We start from the raw sequence: 16,085 nt of genomic DNA on the forward strand, positions 1-16,085 counted from the left end.
GGACATGTTCTGCTAAAACCCTTCAAGGCAGTGCTCCAGCATGGCCACAGTCAAATGAATAAAAGAATAAAAGAATAACATGATGCAGTTTTCCTCTCTCTCCCAGTCAGCAAATACGTATGTTCTGCATTGTAAATAACCAACACCAATATCTTAATGTCTGGCAATAAATATTCAATTAAATGTTCACAGGTTTGCTTCTGTTATTATTCAAATAGCTTTACATTTAAACTACTAAGCAACTGGTGACATATATACAGAGCATTATTCTCATTTAAATGAGCTCCGGTTTCCAGTGAAATTACAATAAAATACTGGAATTGAAAGCTGGAAAATTGAAATCACTATTATGCACTGTCTGTATATAGTCATCTTTGCACTTATTGTTTAACCCTAAGACAGCCATCATTGAGAAACTCTATAATCAAAGGCATTCCAGTTGTGACCATTCTACCTTTTGTGAAGGCTCATGGCTCTGTGGTTAAAGTATTTGGCTCATGAGCATAAGTTCATGAGCTTAATTCCTAGTGGTGCATTGTGTCCTTGAGCAAGACACTTTAATTTATGTTGCCCCAGTCCACTCAGCTGGCAAAAATGAGTAGTACCTGTAATTCAAAGGACCAGCCTTGTCACATTCTGTGTCGTGCTGAATCTCCTTGAGTACTAAGTTAAAGGTATGTGTCTGTAGTGTGCTCAGCCACTTGCACATTAATTTCACAAGCAGGTTGTTCCATTGATCAGGATCAACTGGAGCCCTCATCATTGTAACTGACAGAGTGCCAGTTTTATACTACCTTTTATTAGACTTTTCCTGCATCTAGGACTTCATTATCCAGTGTAACAGTTGGGTGGGATTTAAGGGAAATTTGGCTGTTATTTCTAACTGGTTGAGCCATCATGCAGAAATTCCTTCCTTGGCATGTTATTGTACTTTGTTCCATTGGCATGTTCTCTTAAATTTAGTTATATATAAACATTTCAACATACTGAATGGTAATCAGCATTGGGTAAATGGAGTCTTCAAGGCATGTTTGATTCCTGTTTAATTAATTTCATGTCATTTACTCATTGTAGCAGCTCAACTGCTAGGAGAAAAATAAACTGTGGCAAACTGATTTTTACCTCTACGTACTGTATGAAGCAGAGCCTTTCAAAAAACATTTTCATTCACATTATTACACCTAAAAGAAGTGAGATGCTTGTAGCTTCTAATACCTAAAGAAAGAGACATATAGCAAAGGTCAGTTTTTTTTTTTTTTATACTTCATGTGATTGTACCTTAAAAAAAAAGCTGGGTCCTTTTTGCAAAGTTGGGCCTTCATTACATGCTTTAACTAATAAGCATTTAAATCGACCTTATCTGGCCCTAAATTTTCTACTTATTTAATGTTCAATCTGACCAGATCTGGCTTCTCACATCTACCCAACAATGTTGTACAAGACATAAACAATCACATCACTGAAATCTCAAAGCTACAAGATAATACATGATTAATTGAGAATGTGAATGAACAAGCATAACAAAGTAATCTGAATACTAAGGGGTTAATGCATTAAAAACTATTTTCCTGAATCTGTACTGCTGAAATTGGAGTGTGTGTCTAATGTACCCTATCATCTTTTCTGCCATCAAGTATGGCAAGTGGTTTACCGTATATCTTTCATTGCACTCTATGAAATGAAAGAAAAGCCACGTTTTAACTATTTAGCATTCAGACTACTCTGTCAGAATAAAAAATTTTTTATTCACATTATTTTGAATTAAGCATGCAGTATCTTGTAGCTTTGAGATTTCAATAATGTCATTGCATATTTTTAGAATGACATTTTAGGGTAGGTGTGAGATACCTGATCTGACAAGTTTGAACATAAATCAGATAGAATATTTGGGCTGGATATGGCCAGTTTAAATGCTAAAGGATTAATATTATATCTACAATTTTGATGTATAGGGGGGTATCTTAAAGGGTGTCAACTAATTTCTTTAAGGACAATCATTTGGAATCATTCCTCAATGGGTTTTTACATCGTTTCAGATTTAACAAATGACAGAATTATCAAGTAGATGATAACATTCATTACTAACCTTTAATTAAAACTGACTTCCATATGGAATAATTTTAGATACTGAAATGTATCCTATCAACTTTTAATTTATCATAAAATTGTATTTGTAAGTCATCTTTTAACATCTAACATTCTCAAAATAGTAAAATAAATAGGCTCATTTATTATCAAGTGTGGTTTGAAATATTCTTTATTGATAATATTTAGTTTGTTCTGTGATGACATTTTAATGGAAATGTACTGAAAGACAAAACTTTTGACATAAGATTTATGATGGAATCAATAAACACCTGATAATTAAGCAATAAATTTTGTAAGAAGGGAGAGATTTTGTTCCTTCTTTTATATAGTAGTGTCACTAATTTAAGCACACTGGTAATAAGTTCTTCAATAATATTAAAGTAAACTGGGAACAAAAATAAATAACTGAATATATAAGAAGATATGTAACGGAAAAGTATTGAGAATGAACTTGATGACACTCTCATTTGTTAAGTATGTGTATTTCATTTCAGTGGGTTAGTCAGTACTTAAGTTTCAATGTTTGTGAAAGAATTATCAGAACAAAATGTCTGTAAGGGAAAATAAACACAGCAGATCTCATCAAAACTGTAATCTGCCAGAGTGTAAGAATTTTGTTGAATGTGCTAAAATCAGTGATTCTATATTTAAGAGGTTGTTGATATGATTTAGCTTAAAATAATTTTCAAGATGGAATTTATTAAAACATTCATTTTGTTCTGTATTAATAATGTAAAATAAAATAGAAACCTGATAGAAATATCCTCTTTATTTCTTATTTTCTATTTTTCTCCTCAATGTCAAAGAAATTTTTCCAATGTAACAGAAGTTTTTCTAAATTTGGAATTTGTAAATGTTATAAGTGTATTTTTGTATGATTAAAATTCCTGATATCAGAAACGATATGATATGAGAATTTAACTATTTATTTAGTGAGAATGTTCTGAGTAAAGTTCAAGTGATAAAATATATGATGGAAATCTAACTCTTGACTCATGAAGGAAATATATCACTACTGGATTATGCAATAAAAAAAAAGATCACAGAAAAAAAATACGCAAAAGGAGCTGACATTGAACTTTTTAGTTTTAGCAGAAAAGGGTCAAAGCAATTAGAAAACCAAACTAATTCTAATTTACACAAGGTCTACTTGAAATTCCAGTAAAAACAGAGGAAGGAAGATTGAGAATATCATATAAACAGAGAAAAAATTTGATACTTCTCTTTTTTAATTAAAACCAGAATTTTTGCATTAATGTATTTCATGTGAATGCAGATTTTAAAGGTCTTTCTTTCTCTGCAGAAAGAATGATTAATTGGGAATGATACTGGTGTGAAATATCAGATTCAAAAATTTTTAAGGGAAATGGAGGAAATGAGGAAGTATTCCTTGAAAAAGCTAATTTCTAGCATTAGTTTGTTTTATACATCAAAGTGTTGGGCACCATTGGAGATAGTGGTAAGTATTTGATGAATTAAGTTCATAACTCGGTTTTGGTTACTCCTTTACTTTATTAATGCATTTTAGAAAGGGAACATATACTGTTAATAAGTAACATGAGAAATTTCATGGTATGCCCTATGAGTTCTGTTATTACAACATTATCGAGGTTTCTTAAATTTGTAATTCATTCAGAAGTCAGTAATTCTGTCTTGAAATCTATGAACCATCAGACAAGAAGGAACGTCTCTGTAAAGTACATATTAATAAATTGTCATTTATTTGATTGAGGGCATTTTATAAGACTCACTCTCTGCCTCTCTCTTTCTCTCCCTCATGCACACACACACACACACACACACGTATTCACACAGGCAAACAGATATGATGTGTGACACTGGTGCATATGAAATATATCCTAAAATTCGATGAGAAATAAAAACAACTTATAAACATCATAATTTTTGAAAATCTGAAAATTTCATGTTACTATATAATATTATAATGACCATATTGATAAGAATATAATGATCATATTGGAACTGTGTTTATACCTTGGCAAGTGAAAATTGCAATGCAAGTTTAATTTCTCATAGGAATAATGAGATTTACTAAAAGGGTAATTAAAAGAGAACCAGGAAAAGGTTATATTGCAATAGCTTATTAATGTGTTTGAATAGTGGTCTTAATTATTAATTATGAACTGCCTACAAGTGCAAAGGAGATGGTCTAAAAAAGAAAGAAACCACAGAGGCATCAAATGGCCAAAGTTATGAAATTAACAAAAAGAGTATAGCAAAAATGATTAGGGAGAAAATTAGATGAGATACAGTTCAGGTTTGTGACAGCCTGGTGTACCCTAATGTCCTCTTCCTAGTGAGACAACTACAGAGAAATTGTTAGCAAAGAGCAAGACACTATATTTAGCATTTGCTGATCTGCAGAAGGCCTTTGACAGTGTGCCATTCTGCATAGTCAGGTGGTTACTAAGAAAACTAAGTGTAGAGGAATAGTTTGAGAGAGCTAATCAAGCCATCAGGATGGCACCAGGGATGGCACCATCAAGGTAAGAATTAGCAATATGTTCAGCCATGAATTTAATGTGCAGATTAAAGTCTATCAGTGCTCAGTTCTCAACCCTCTTCAGTATAGTATAGTTCTTCAGGCAATAGCAGATGAGTTTAAGGCAGGCTATCCATGAGAACTGTGTGCTGATGTTCAGGTTCTTGTAGTTGAATCTCTCAATGAATTAGAGGAGACATTTCAAATGGGGAAGTAAAACCTAAAATCAAAAGGTCTTAAAGTAAACCTATCAAAGACAAAAGTTTTTTAGTTACATGAAAATGACATGACTCTGTTTCCATCTCAGAAACGGCCATGCTTGATATACAGAAAAGTAATACGTTGGAATTTCATACACCGTATCTAGTGTAAACTATGGGTGTACAAAAGGTGTGGTGGGATCGCAGGTACACTGACAGGGAAAACACTTTGTGTGAAGGAGAGGCAATGGGGTAGTTAGCAGTAAGAGCACTTGTGAAATAATTTCTTTCAAATGGTCTGCAGGCTTGATAGAAGTAATTGACAGAATATAGTATTTAGGGTTTTTGAGTGTAATGTGGTCAGTGTAAGTTTTGGGAGCTATTATCTCTGATAGCAACAGTGATTCTCTTTTCAAGTGAAAGGCAGATTGTAGGATGCTTGTGTACAAAGTACAGTACTGCATTGCAGTAGAACATAAACATTGAATATCTGAGAATGTGATAGCTGGAAACAAATAAGGCAAGCATGATCCACTGGATGTGTAATATTGGCTTCAAATTTTGGCAGAAATCCAGCAACATTAGAGAAGAGGATAAGACGATTATATCAACCTCAGTGTTCAACTGGTACTTACTTTATCAACCCTGAAAGGATGAAAAGCAAAGTCAACCTCAGCAGAATTTGAACTCAGAATGTAAAGACAGACGAAATGCCACTAAGCATTTTGCCTAGCATGGTAATAATTTTGCCAGCTTGATGCCTTCACTGGATGTGTAATATTAATGAGCATGAACAAAGGAGGGAAAATGAGGCAGTGGAAAAACTACACAGGGAATCAGATGTCGTGTGCAAGAGAGGTGAGCTGCACTGGTAGAGAGGTATGATGCATGTGGAGGATAATATTGTTGTTGTTGGCACTCCGTCGTCTATGACGTCGAGGGTTCCAGTTGATCCGATCAATGGAACAACCTGCTTGTGAAATTAACGTGCAAGTGGCTGAGCACTCCACAGACATGTGTACCCTTAACGTAGTTCTCGGAGGATATTCAGCATGACACAGTGTGACAAGGCTGGCCCTTTGAATTATAGGTACAACAGAAACAGGAAGTAAGAGTGAGAGAAAGTTGTGGTGAAAGAGTACAACAGGGTTCGCCACCATCCCCTGCCGGAGTCTCATGGAGCTTTTAGGTGTTTTCGCTCAATAAACACTAACAACGCCCGATCTGGGAATCGAAACCGCGATCCTATGACCGTGAGTCTGCTGCCCTAACCACTGGGCCATTGCGCCCCCGGAGGATAATATTAGGTAAAGAACAAAGTGATCAATGTGGAAAGAACATGTGTAAAATACTAGAAGGTCGAACTAGATGTCAAGTGGTCATGATTAACAGCAAGACACTGTACTGATGGAGAATCATCCAGCACATTGAAGCACAGAAAAAGATGATGATGATGATAATGACAATGACAATAATGAATGTTAATTAGGATTAACAAAAATCAATTCATACACAATTTTGTAATTTTTTCTTCTTTATATTGGTATATTCGTATAAATTATTGTGTATTGTAAGGATTTCTGATATAGGCACTGATGTGGTTGTGTGGTTAAGAAGCTTGCTTCCCAATGAAGCCATCTTGGGATCAATCTCACTACATGGCTACTTGTGCAAGTGTCTAAGTGTCTTCTACTATAAACCTGAGGTGACCAAAACCTAATAAGTGGATTTGGTAGATGGAAACTGAAAGAAGCTTGATATCTATCTATCTATCTATCTATCTAACTACACACGCACACACACACACACACACACCAAAAATGGAAGACAGGCAAGCAAACATTTGGTACTATTTTTGGATATTTACTTCATGATAAAGTACAAATAAAGTATAAAGTATTAAGTTGTCTCACATGAAATGTCGCATTTGAAAAAGGAAACATTAAAATTGTTTTTTAAGTTTTAGAATATTTATTTATTTAATCAAAATATGATCCTTGTTCATTTATGACCTTCATCCAATGTTCTTCTAAGGCATATATTCCATCTTCAAAGAATTTGTCATCTTCTACACTGATAAACCATTTGAATGCTTCAATTACCTCTTCTTTATTTAAGAATTTTTTATCGCATATAGCAAGCTTGAAGTGTTTAAATATGTGATAATCAGTAGGAAAGATATCAGGAGAATAAGGAGGATGTGCCAGAATTTCATAATTCAGGCTTTGCAACTCGTGGACCGTAGCTTGAGAAGTGTGAGGCTGTGCATTATCATGAAGTAAAATTGGGCCATCTCTATTCACTAATCTGAGTTACTTCTTTTTTAATCTTTCATGCATACAATCAATTTCCTGACAATAGGATGTTGCTATTACAGTTTATCCTTGTTGCAAAAATGAATAATGAATAACCCCCTTTGTTGACCACCATACAGTGGCCATCAACTTTTTAGGGTGCAATGGTGGTTTTGGGTAGTGTTTTGGTGACCCTCCTGCATCTAACCACTGTCCTGTCCTCCTACTGTTATCATAAAGTATCCATTTCTCATCACAAGTAATCAGTCGATGCAAAAATAGTTCTCTTTCCAACCAAGAAATCAACATGGAACACAGTGTAAGGCGTCTGTTTCTTTGAATCTCATTAATTTGATGGGGAACAAACCTATCCATCTTTTTGACTTTTCTAATTTCCTTCAAGTGTCAAGAAGCAGTTGTGGGAGATGTCTGGAGCTCTGATCCGATTTTTCGGACCATTGTTTTCAGATTCCATCTAACCAAAGCATTCAATTCATCATGCCGAATAACTGATTTTGGTTTCCATCTTGGTTCATTTTTAAGGCTTTCATTTCCTGAACAAAACCTTTGGAACCATCTCTGAACAGTTCTAATGTCAACAGAATCGTTACCGAAAACCCACTTAATGTTTTGTAGAGCTTCGGTGGCAGAGTGACCCAACTTGTTTTCGTACACAAAAATCACTCAGTATTGTTCAGTTGTCAACATTGTCATAAGAGCTGTGGGTAGAAAATTCTGAATAATAGCATTGTCTAGAAAGAAAAAAAAGTTAATTGTAAACACAAGCATATACGTAGAAACTCATTAAAAATCCATTTATAGATGACTCATAAGAAACCCATTTAAAATACGACATTTCATGTGAAACAACCTAATAGTTATGGTAGATAAGCAGAGTCTCTAACAGCTGCTTCTGGAATACCTAAGCAAGTGGATCATGTTAATGCATAACGAATGCACATAATCCAAGTATCCTATCATCAAAGAGATCAAGGTAAAGCGGTATAGAAAGGCAGATGTATATGTGTGTGTGTGTAAGTATATATATATGTATATATATATATTAGATAGATTGGTAGATAGATACTTTTATATCCTGCCACAAGTTGGTATCGATAAATTATGCAGAGGAGGCTTAATCAATGTGTTCACACGATGTACTTCGAAAAACTACCAAACGCTCTCCCTTGACTACTACTGACCTCTTCATTTTATTTTATTTTAGTCTATTCTTCCAATCCCCAGGGGTGTCAATGACTCTTACCACGACAGATGGATTTCTTTCTTTCTTTCTTAGCCATGCTGGACCAAATACAGAGGGCACAATACAGTGTAGAACGTTGAAGAGTACATTGATATTTAATTAATTTAATTTAATTCAATCATGAATTTACGTTATTATTATTATATCTCTGTACGAAATGATCGTCTGCAAGAATTAAACTTCTTATATATTTTAACAACTTGTCTCCTCCATTTTTAATAACTAAATTAATGTGTTTAAGGGATTTCATTCCATAAATTCATCACACATTATATATATATATATATATATATATATATATATATATATATATATATATATATATATATATATATATATATATATATTAATTGAAGTGTACAGTATTATATATCCATTACGACTGATCTTACCAATTGATTTCGTACTAGGTGTTCAACGGAGTGTTAGGTAGCAGTCCAATTATGTAACCTTGCCCTCTTCAGAGGTAGCCATTATGTATACACACACACACACCATAGGCTTCCACACAATTTCCACCTAAATTCCATTACAAGGCATTGGTCTGTCTTGGGTTATAGTAGAAGACACTTGCCCAAGATGCTGTACTGTGAAACTGAACCTGAAACTATGTGGTTGCAAAGCAAGCTTCTTAACCACACAGCTATATCTGCACTAATGTATTCATGATATTATTACCAGGAAAATCTTGACAGTTACTTCAAAGTTTCAGCTATGCAGTTTTCATCAGGCTGTTGAAGGCTACATAAACTAAAACTTTGAGGCAACTGTCAAAATATTTCTTGGTAAAAATAAAATATGTTACTCTAGTGAAAAGTATTGAGTGAGCATTTAGTTTAATGTTTGACTATTTTTATATATAATTATACATAAAAACAAACATTACTATAAAAAATATATGGACTTAGGCACTGTTGCTGTTGCATGCACTGGTGTGGCTGTGTGGTAAAAAGTACACTCCCCAAGCATATGGTTTCATGTTTAGTCCCACTGCATGGTACCTTGGGTAAGTGTCCTCTGTTTTTGGCCTTGGGCTGACCAAAGCATTGTGAGAGGACTTGGTGGATAGAAACTGAAAGGAGTCTGTTGTGTGTGTATGTATGTATATGTATGTATGCATGCATGTATGTATATGTTTATTCTTTTATTTGTTTCAGTCATTAGACTGTGGCCATGCTGTGGCACCACCTTGAAGAATTTTTAGTTGAACAAGTCAACCCCAGCACTTTTATTTATTTTTTAAAAATCTGGTACTTATTTTATTGATCTTTTTCAGCAGTGTGGTAAGTAGCTTGCTTACGAATCACATGGTTCTGGGTTCAGTCCCACTGCGTGGCACCTTGGGCAAGTGTTTTCTACTATAGCCTCGGGCCGACCAAAGCCTTGTGAGTGGATTTGGTAGACAGAAACTGAAAGAAGCCCGTCGTATATATGTATATATATATGTGTATGTGTGTTTGTGTGTCTGTGTTTGTCCCCCCACCATCACTTGACAACTGATGCTGGTGTGTTTGCGTCCCCGTAACTTAGCGGTTCGGCAAAAAGAGACTGATAGAATAAGTACTAGGCTTACGAAGAATAAGTCCTGGGGTCGATTTGCTCGACTAAAGGCGGTGCTCCAGCATGGCCGCAGTCAAATGACTGAAACAAGTAAAAGAATAAAAGAGTAAATCGCTAAGATACAGTGACATAAACACACCAATACCAGTTGTCAAGTGATGGTGGTGGAGGACAAGCACACACACACACACACACAATGGCTTTCTTTTGCTTTCTGTCTACCAAATCCACTCACAAGGCTTTGGAGTGTGTGTGTGTGTGTGTGTGTGTGTGTGTGTGTGTGTGTGTGTGTGAGTGTATGTGTGCATGTTATTGTTCCCTTTCCTTGACATGGCATGCTAGTCGTGAGTGTTACTGGTATGCAAGCAGTGTCCAATCTTCCGAGACGTATCTGGTCATGAGGAAACAGGCGAGGGTTGGTGACAGGAAGGGTATCTAGCCATAGAAAATCTACCTCAACAAATTCTATCCAACCCGTACAAGCATCAAAAAGTGGACATTAAAACGAAATGATGATAATGATGATGATGATGATGATGATGATGATGACTTTAATCTAAATAAAGAAGAATTAATTAAATTCTACAAGCTTGTTTTCTAAATAAAAAAAAACAAACATAAAAATAACTTTATAATGTAAAGTTTTAAGAGAAAAACTGATAAGGTTTAGAAAATGTAGATTATGACAGCTGAAAGAAAATACAAAGAAAATTTTAGATAACTTCCTTCTAATAAACTTATAAAATAGTTCAAGGGATAGAAACAGAGAGAAAAAGTTGAATAGAAATTTAATTTATCATTAGAATGATATTGTTTTGCTAGAATGGTCTATAATCTCATTACATACCAGTTTCTTTCATTGATTTAATTTTAAAGAAGCTCTATGATTTTAAGGTAGTTAGATTATTTTGAGCACCCGTATATATCTATGTGTATATGCATACACACACATCTGTCAGTCCAGTCAGTCACACACACACACACACACACACACACACACACACACACACATTTTTAATAATAGGCTCAGTTCCACAATACTTGGTTTGATGGGTGTAGAACTCATCCACATTATCAGGTGTTCAAAAAGAACAGAGAGAATTTCAAAGAAATTCTTAAAACGTTTCTAGGTGAGAATATTCAGGTCATGTGATTGCTTTTACTATGATAGCAATACCAGTTATTTTATTTATAGCAATACATATGTACTGGCCATAGTAAAATATATCCAATAAAATCAAGGTTGTATACTGTATAGGTGATACTGTGTGATAAAATTTTAATTTTTTTTGTCATTGGTCTCTAAGTGTTATTTCCTGTTTGCTTCTATCTAGAAATCAAAGGAAATCACTACTATTCCCTGGACATCAATGATTTGAAACTGACCTATTTTTCATTACATTTCAGACAGATTCAGTGCTGAGTTGCTGAAGCAGAAATATCGCTATAGCAAATATTCTGCTCAATTTACTTGTCTGTTACTTGACCTTAACCATTTGAGCATGTCCTTTAGTGACTGACAATATGTGCATCCAGTTCTATATTTGAGAGATGAGGAATTATGTACATTATTTACATTTGATGGATATTTGTCCTCATCTTGTTTGTTGTTAACACGTTTCGGCTGAAGAAGGCTGGAGAAGTATATCAGCTGAAACATTCTTCTCCAAATTCTATCTGCTCCCTATTGTCACTATGAGATAAGATTGTTCTACAGGCAGTGGGAGTGACTTTAGTTTCTTCCCCTTCTAGGACCAAGGACAAGGTAATCTCTGCCACAATTTTTGGAGCTTTGATTGGCAGTTTAAACAGCAGACTCTAGGATTTATTGTTGTTGTTGTTGTTGTTGTTTCTCTTGTTCTCTCTTTCTGTGTTTTTTTATTTCCTTGGGGGCAGAAAGCTCTGAAGTGGCTCTTATTGGCCTACACTACTAATTTCATTGCTTTTCTGTCAACATTCACAATAAGTCACAACTCTAGGATTGCTCCTTGTTCTTCAGGAGTTATCAGCACTTGTATTTCCATGTAAATCTCACCTGATGACAAGTATTCGATTATTTCATCACCTTCCATCTCCTGAACTACACTGCAAAAGTAATAACGAATCAATGATTGAAAATCCTTTACAGTAACCTTTGTGTTACTCTGCCTTAGCATGAGTTTTTGAGTAGGTATGTAATGAATCAGCTCAGCCAGCTTTAAAAAAATTTTTTTTTCTATTTTGTATATTAGGCGCAGGAGTGGCTGTGTAGTAAGTAGCTTGCTTACCAACCACATGGTTCTCGGTTCAGTCCCACTGCATGGCACCTTGGGCAAGTATTTTCTACTATAGCCTCAGGCCGACCAAAGCCTTGTGAGTGAATTTGGTTGACGGAAACCGAAAGAAGCCCGTCGTATATATATATATATAAAAAAAACAATAACAAAAAAACAACAAAGTGAGGACGTGATATGGATAGTATTATTGGACGCTCAGGAAAGGAAAGAGAGAGTGTATGACGTTTCGGGCGTAGCCCTTCGTCGGAAAGATGGAAAGTTCGGAGAATGGAAGAACGGAGAAAGAGGAAAATGGTACCGATGCCCACAAAGTTACATATATATATGTATGTGTGTTTGCATGTCTGTGTTTGTCCCCCCACCATCACTTGACAACCAATGCTGGTGTGTTTACGTCCCTGTAACTTAGCGGTTCAGCAAAAGAGACCGATAGAATAAGTACTAGGCTTACAAAGAATAAGTCCTGGGGTCGATTTGCTCGACTAAAGGCAGTGCTCCAGCATGGCCGCAGTCAAATGACTGAAACAAGTAAAAAAGTAAAGAGTAAAAGAGAGTATTTTTCATATGGTTCAGGAGCATCTATCTTGATTAATGGAAAAGATGTTATTCTATGCAACTATGATACTATGGCTGCTAGGTGTTATTCTTTTGGGCTGAATTTGAAAAGCCTGCACAACAGAGATGAGTTTTACCCTTACTGTTGATATATATTTTTTGATTTCTGCTTTTCTTACTGTTTGATAAGGACCTGAGATACAGATGTTCATTCCTTTGTTACACAGCTCTGCAAAATAGATTTTTTTTTCCCAGCTAAATATTTTATATCTAGGACCTGCCTGTTTGACAAACTGTCTGCAAAGGAATGAAAGCTGGAAATGTTTTCTCTGTACCCAGTTTGAACTCTCTATTCATTTCTTCAATTGATAGAGTACATGCATGTGTGTGCTTGTGTGTGTGTGTGTGTGTGTGTGTGTGTGTGTGTGTGTGTGTGTGTTGTTCTTATCATTGTTGTTCTTATCATTAAGCATTTAACTTAAATTGTTCAAAATAGGGATTTTTTACCATCTCGCAGAAAATCATTATTTACTTCTTGCTGCAAAATTAATGTATTCTATTGAAGGATTAATTTGTTTTCCATTTCCCCTTTATTTTTATCTGCACTATCTGTAAGAATATGTTTGTTTACATTATGATGTTTCTCAGGGAAGATGGATTTTTTAAAAAATGTTACAGCTATTTTGTTTGTGTAAAACTGACAGAATAGAAAATGTTTTCCTTTACAAATTAAAGTGTTTTTTTTTATCTCTCACAAGGAAACACAAATGTAAAAGAATTGAATTCCTACCCTTGTATTTAAAGGTCCTGCATGACAAATGTTCTTCTATGTAGTTTCACTGGGTAAAAATTCGTGATGTGGAAGAGCAAGATGAAAACACTTTTGACTACCTCAGAACATAACAATAACAATTACAACAACAACAACAATAATTGTAATAATAATCCTCTCTTTATTGACCACTTTGACTCATATGTATAAGTCATATGAAGAGCCACAAAACATCTAGGAATACACTTGTACACACACCTGAAGTACCTCAAAAAATGCGTAATAGAGCACTCTCTGTATTTGACTACAGTTTGAAAGTTTGAAAGTGAAGAGAGTCGTGAAGTGCCCAACTCATCCTAACTAGTAATCTTTCATGTTTTGTATTCTTTAAACTATATCTTGTTTTAATTATTGTGTATTTTATGATACTTTTGGAATTATTTCTGTACAAATATGTGTGTTCGCAAAGAGTCCAAGATGACATGATTGAGATGACAATGAGCATCAACAGGATCAGAGATGAAATGAAATGTAGACTCTGGAACTGGATTAGACATGTTCTCAGACAAGCCTGAGAAAGCAATTGTATGGTGGCACTAAGGTGGTAGCTTGAGGAGAAAAGAGCAGCAAGGTGCTCTAAAACTACATGGTGAAGGACCATTGACAAGGAAAAGAGATGTGAAGACTGGAGAAGCTGGAAAGAGACCAGAACAGTAGCAGAAAACAGAGCTGGTTGGAGAGATCATGTTACAGCCTTATTTACGTCATGACATGGAGATAACTAACAAACTAATAGTTTAGATAACAACAAGCAATTGACAGAATCAGTGATGAAATAAGACACAGAAGCTAGAACTGGATATGGGACATGTCCTCAGACAAGATTGAGAAAGTGATTGTATGGTGGCACTACAGTGGTAACCTGAGGGCAAAAGAGCAGCAGAGCACCCTAAAACCACATGACAAAGGACCATTGATAAGGAAAGGAGACTAGAAGGATGGAGAAGCTTGAGTGAGACCAGGAAAGTGGCAGAAAACAAAGCTGGTTGAAGAGATCATATTGTGGGGTTAAGTGCCTCATGACACCGAGAGAACTAACTAACTAACTAACATCTGCATGTAAACACACACATGTATATATGTAAACATGTGTGTATGAGTATGTGCATATGTGTATGTACATACATATGTATATGTATTCATATATGTGTGTGTATGCATGTGTGTATATGCATATACATGCATATGTATGTATTCATGTGTCTGTGTGTGTGTGCATATACATATGTACATACGTATGTATGTGTTCTGTTGATCAGATCAACTGGAACCCCTGTTGTCGTAACCAATGGAATGCCAGTTATGAGCATGTATATACATTTCAAAATTCTTAATATGTTCTTCCATATGTTATATAATGTTTTGTACCATTACTGTCATATATATAAATGTCTTTCTTTTTCACACTCCACATTATCTGTTCTCCCTTTGTAACACTGAGTGAAAGTTTTGCATTTTTTGTATCTCTACAAACCCTTGTGGCTAATAAAGAAGAGATTATTATTATTATTGAGTGAGAGAGCAGTGCATGCCATCAAAGTGACACTGGGGTAAAATATACGAAGCCCATTATACCCATCATGACTACCCGTCTGATAAGGGTACACCAGGCACATGCATCACAACCATATGTGCGCAACATGATGATCTCATATCAAGATAAACAGCGCATGACCTCGCAGGTCGAGTAGCCCATCCCGCTCAAAAGGTCCCTGAATAAGGTTTGTTTAAGGATGTTGAGCAAAACACCCATGTTTCCAAAAGTGAATTATTCAAACCCCAAAGAATTCCACTCAACACATGGCTATGATGCTCACCCACTACTTCTGGTATTAAGCAGAATATTTGCTGTAGCCCATCTTTTATACCAAGACAAAACAATGTACATGATAACACTTTCAATCAATAAAGATCAGAAGCCATGAGAGCCACTGCCTGGTATTGCATTATTATTATTATTATTATTATTATTATTATTATTATTATTATTACCTCTGCCTTAGTGAAGGCAGAGATATTGTTTTCAGTAGTGTTTGTTTGTTTGATTGTCTGTGAACAAGATATCTCAAGAACCGCTGGATAGATTTGGATGAAACTTTCAGAGATGTTTGGCCTCATAACTGGCATAAACTGATTAGATTTTGGAATTGATTTGGTACCAGACAAGTATTCTGGATTATTTTTCTTGTTTTTTTTTACTTAATTTTTGAGAGGGGTTGGGTTCATTTTTAGTATTCTCGTTTGTGAAAGCAGTTGAGTTTATTTCAGATATTCTCATTTTAAAAATCATCTCTGGCTAATCGTTGAGAGGATGCTGGTGTTGCCTTGGTAGAAGTTTGCACTTTCTGAGTGCTCTTGTTAGTATTATTATTATTATTATTATTACTATCACCATCATCGCCAACTTCCTTCTCCTTCTCATCGTCATCATCATCATCATCATCATTATCATCATCACCAGCACCAGCACCACCACCACTATTACCACCATCATCATAATTATTATTTCTTTA

At 35.1% G+C, this 16,085-nt stretch overlaps 1 long non-coding RNA gene across 2 annotated transcripts in view; it reads right to left on the bottom strand.

The window, feature by feature from the left end:
- Positions 1 to 6,851: 6,851 nt before the first annotated feature.
- Positions 6,852 to 16,085, bottom strand: part of LOC128249371 (uncharacterized) — a 146,403-nt gene continuing 137,169 nt past the window's right edge. For both annotated transcript variants that reach the window (XR_008265473.1, XR_008265474.1), the window contains one exon: positions 6,852 to 7,837. This is a non-coding gene — a long non-coding RNA (uncharacterized LOC128249371). The remainder of the gene's footprint in view (positions 7,838 to 16,085) is intronic.

Source organism: Octopus bimaculoides, chromosome 14 (genome assembly GCF_001194135.2).
Source record: "Octopus bimaculoides isolate UCB-OBI-ISO-001 chromosome 14, ASM119413v2, whole genome shotgun sequence".
Classification (NCBI taxonomy): Eukaryota; Metazoa; Mollusca; class Cephalopoda; order Octopoda; family Octopodidae; genus Octopus; species Octopus bimaculoides.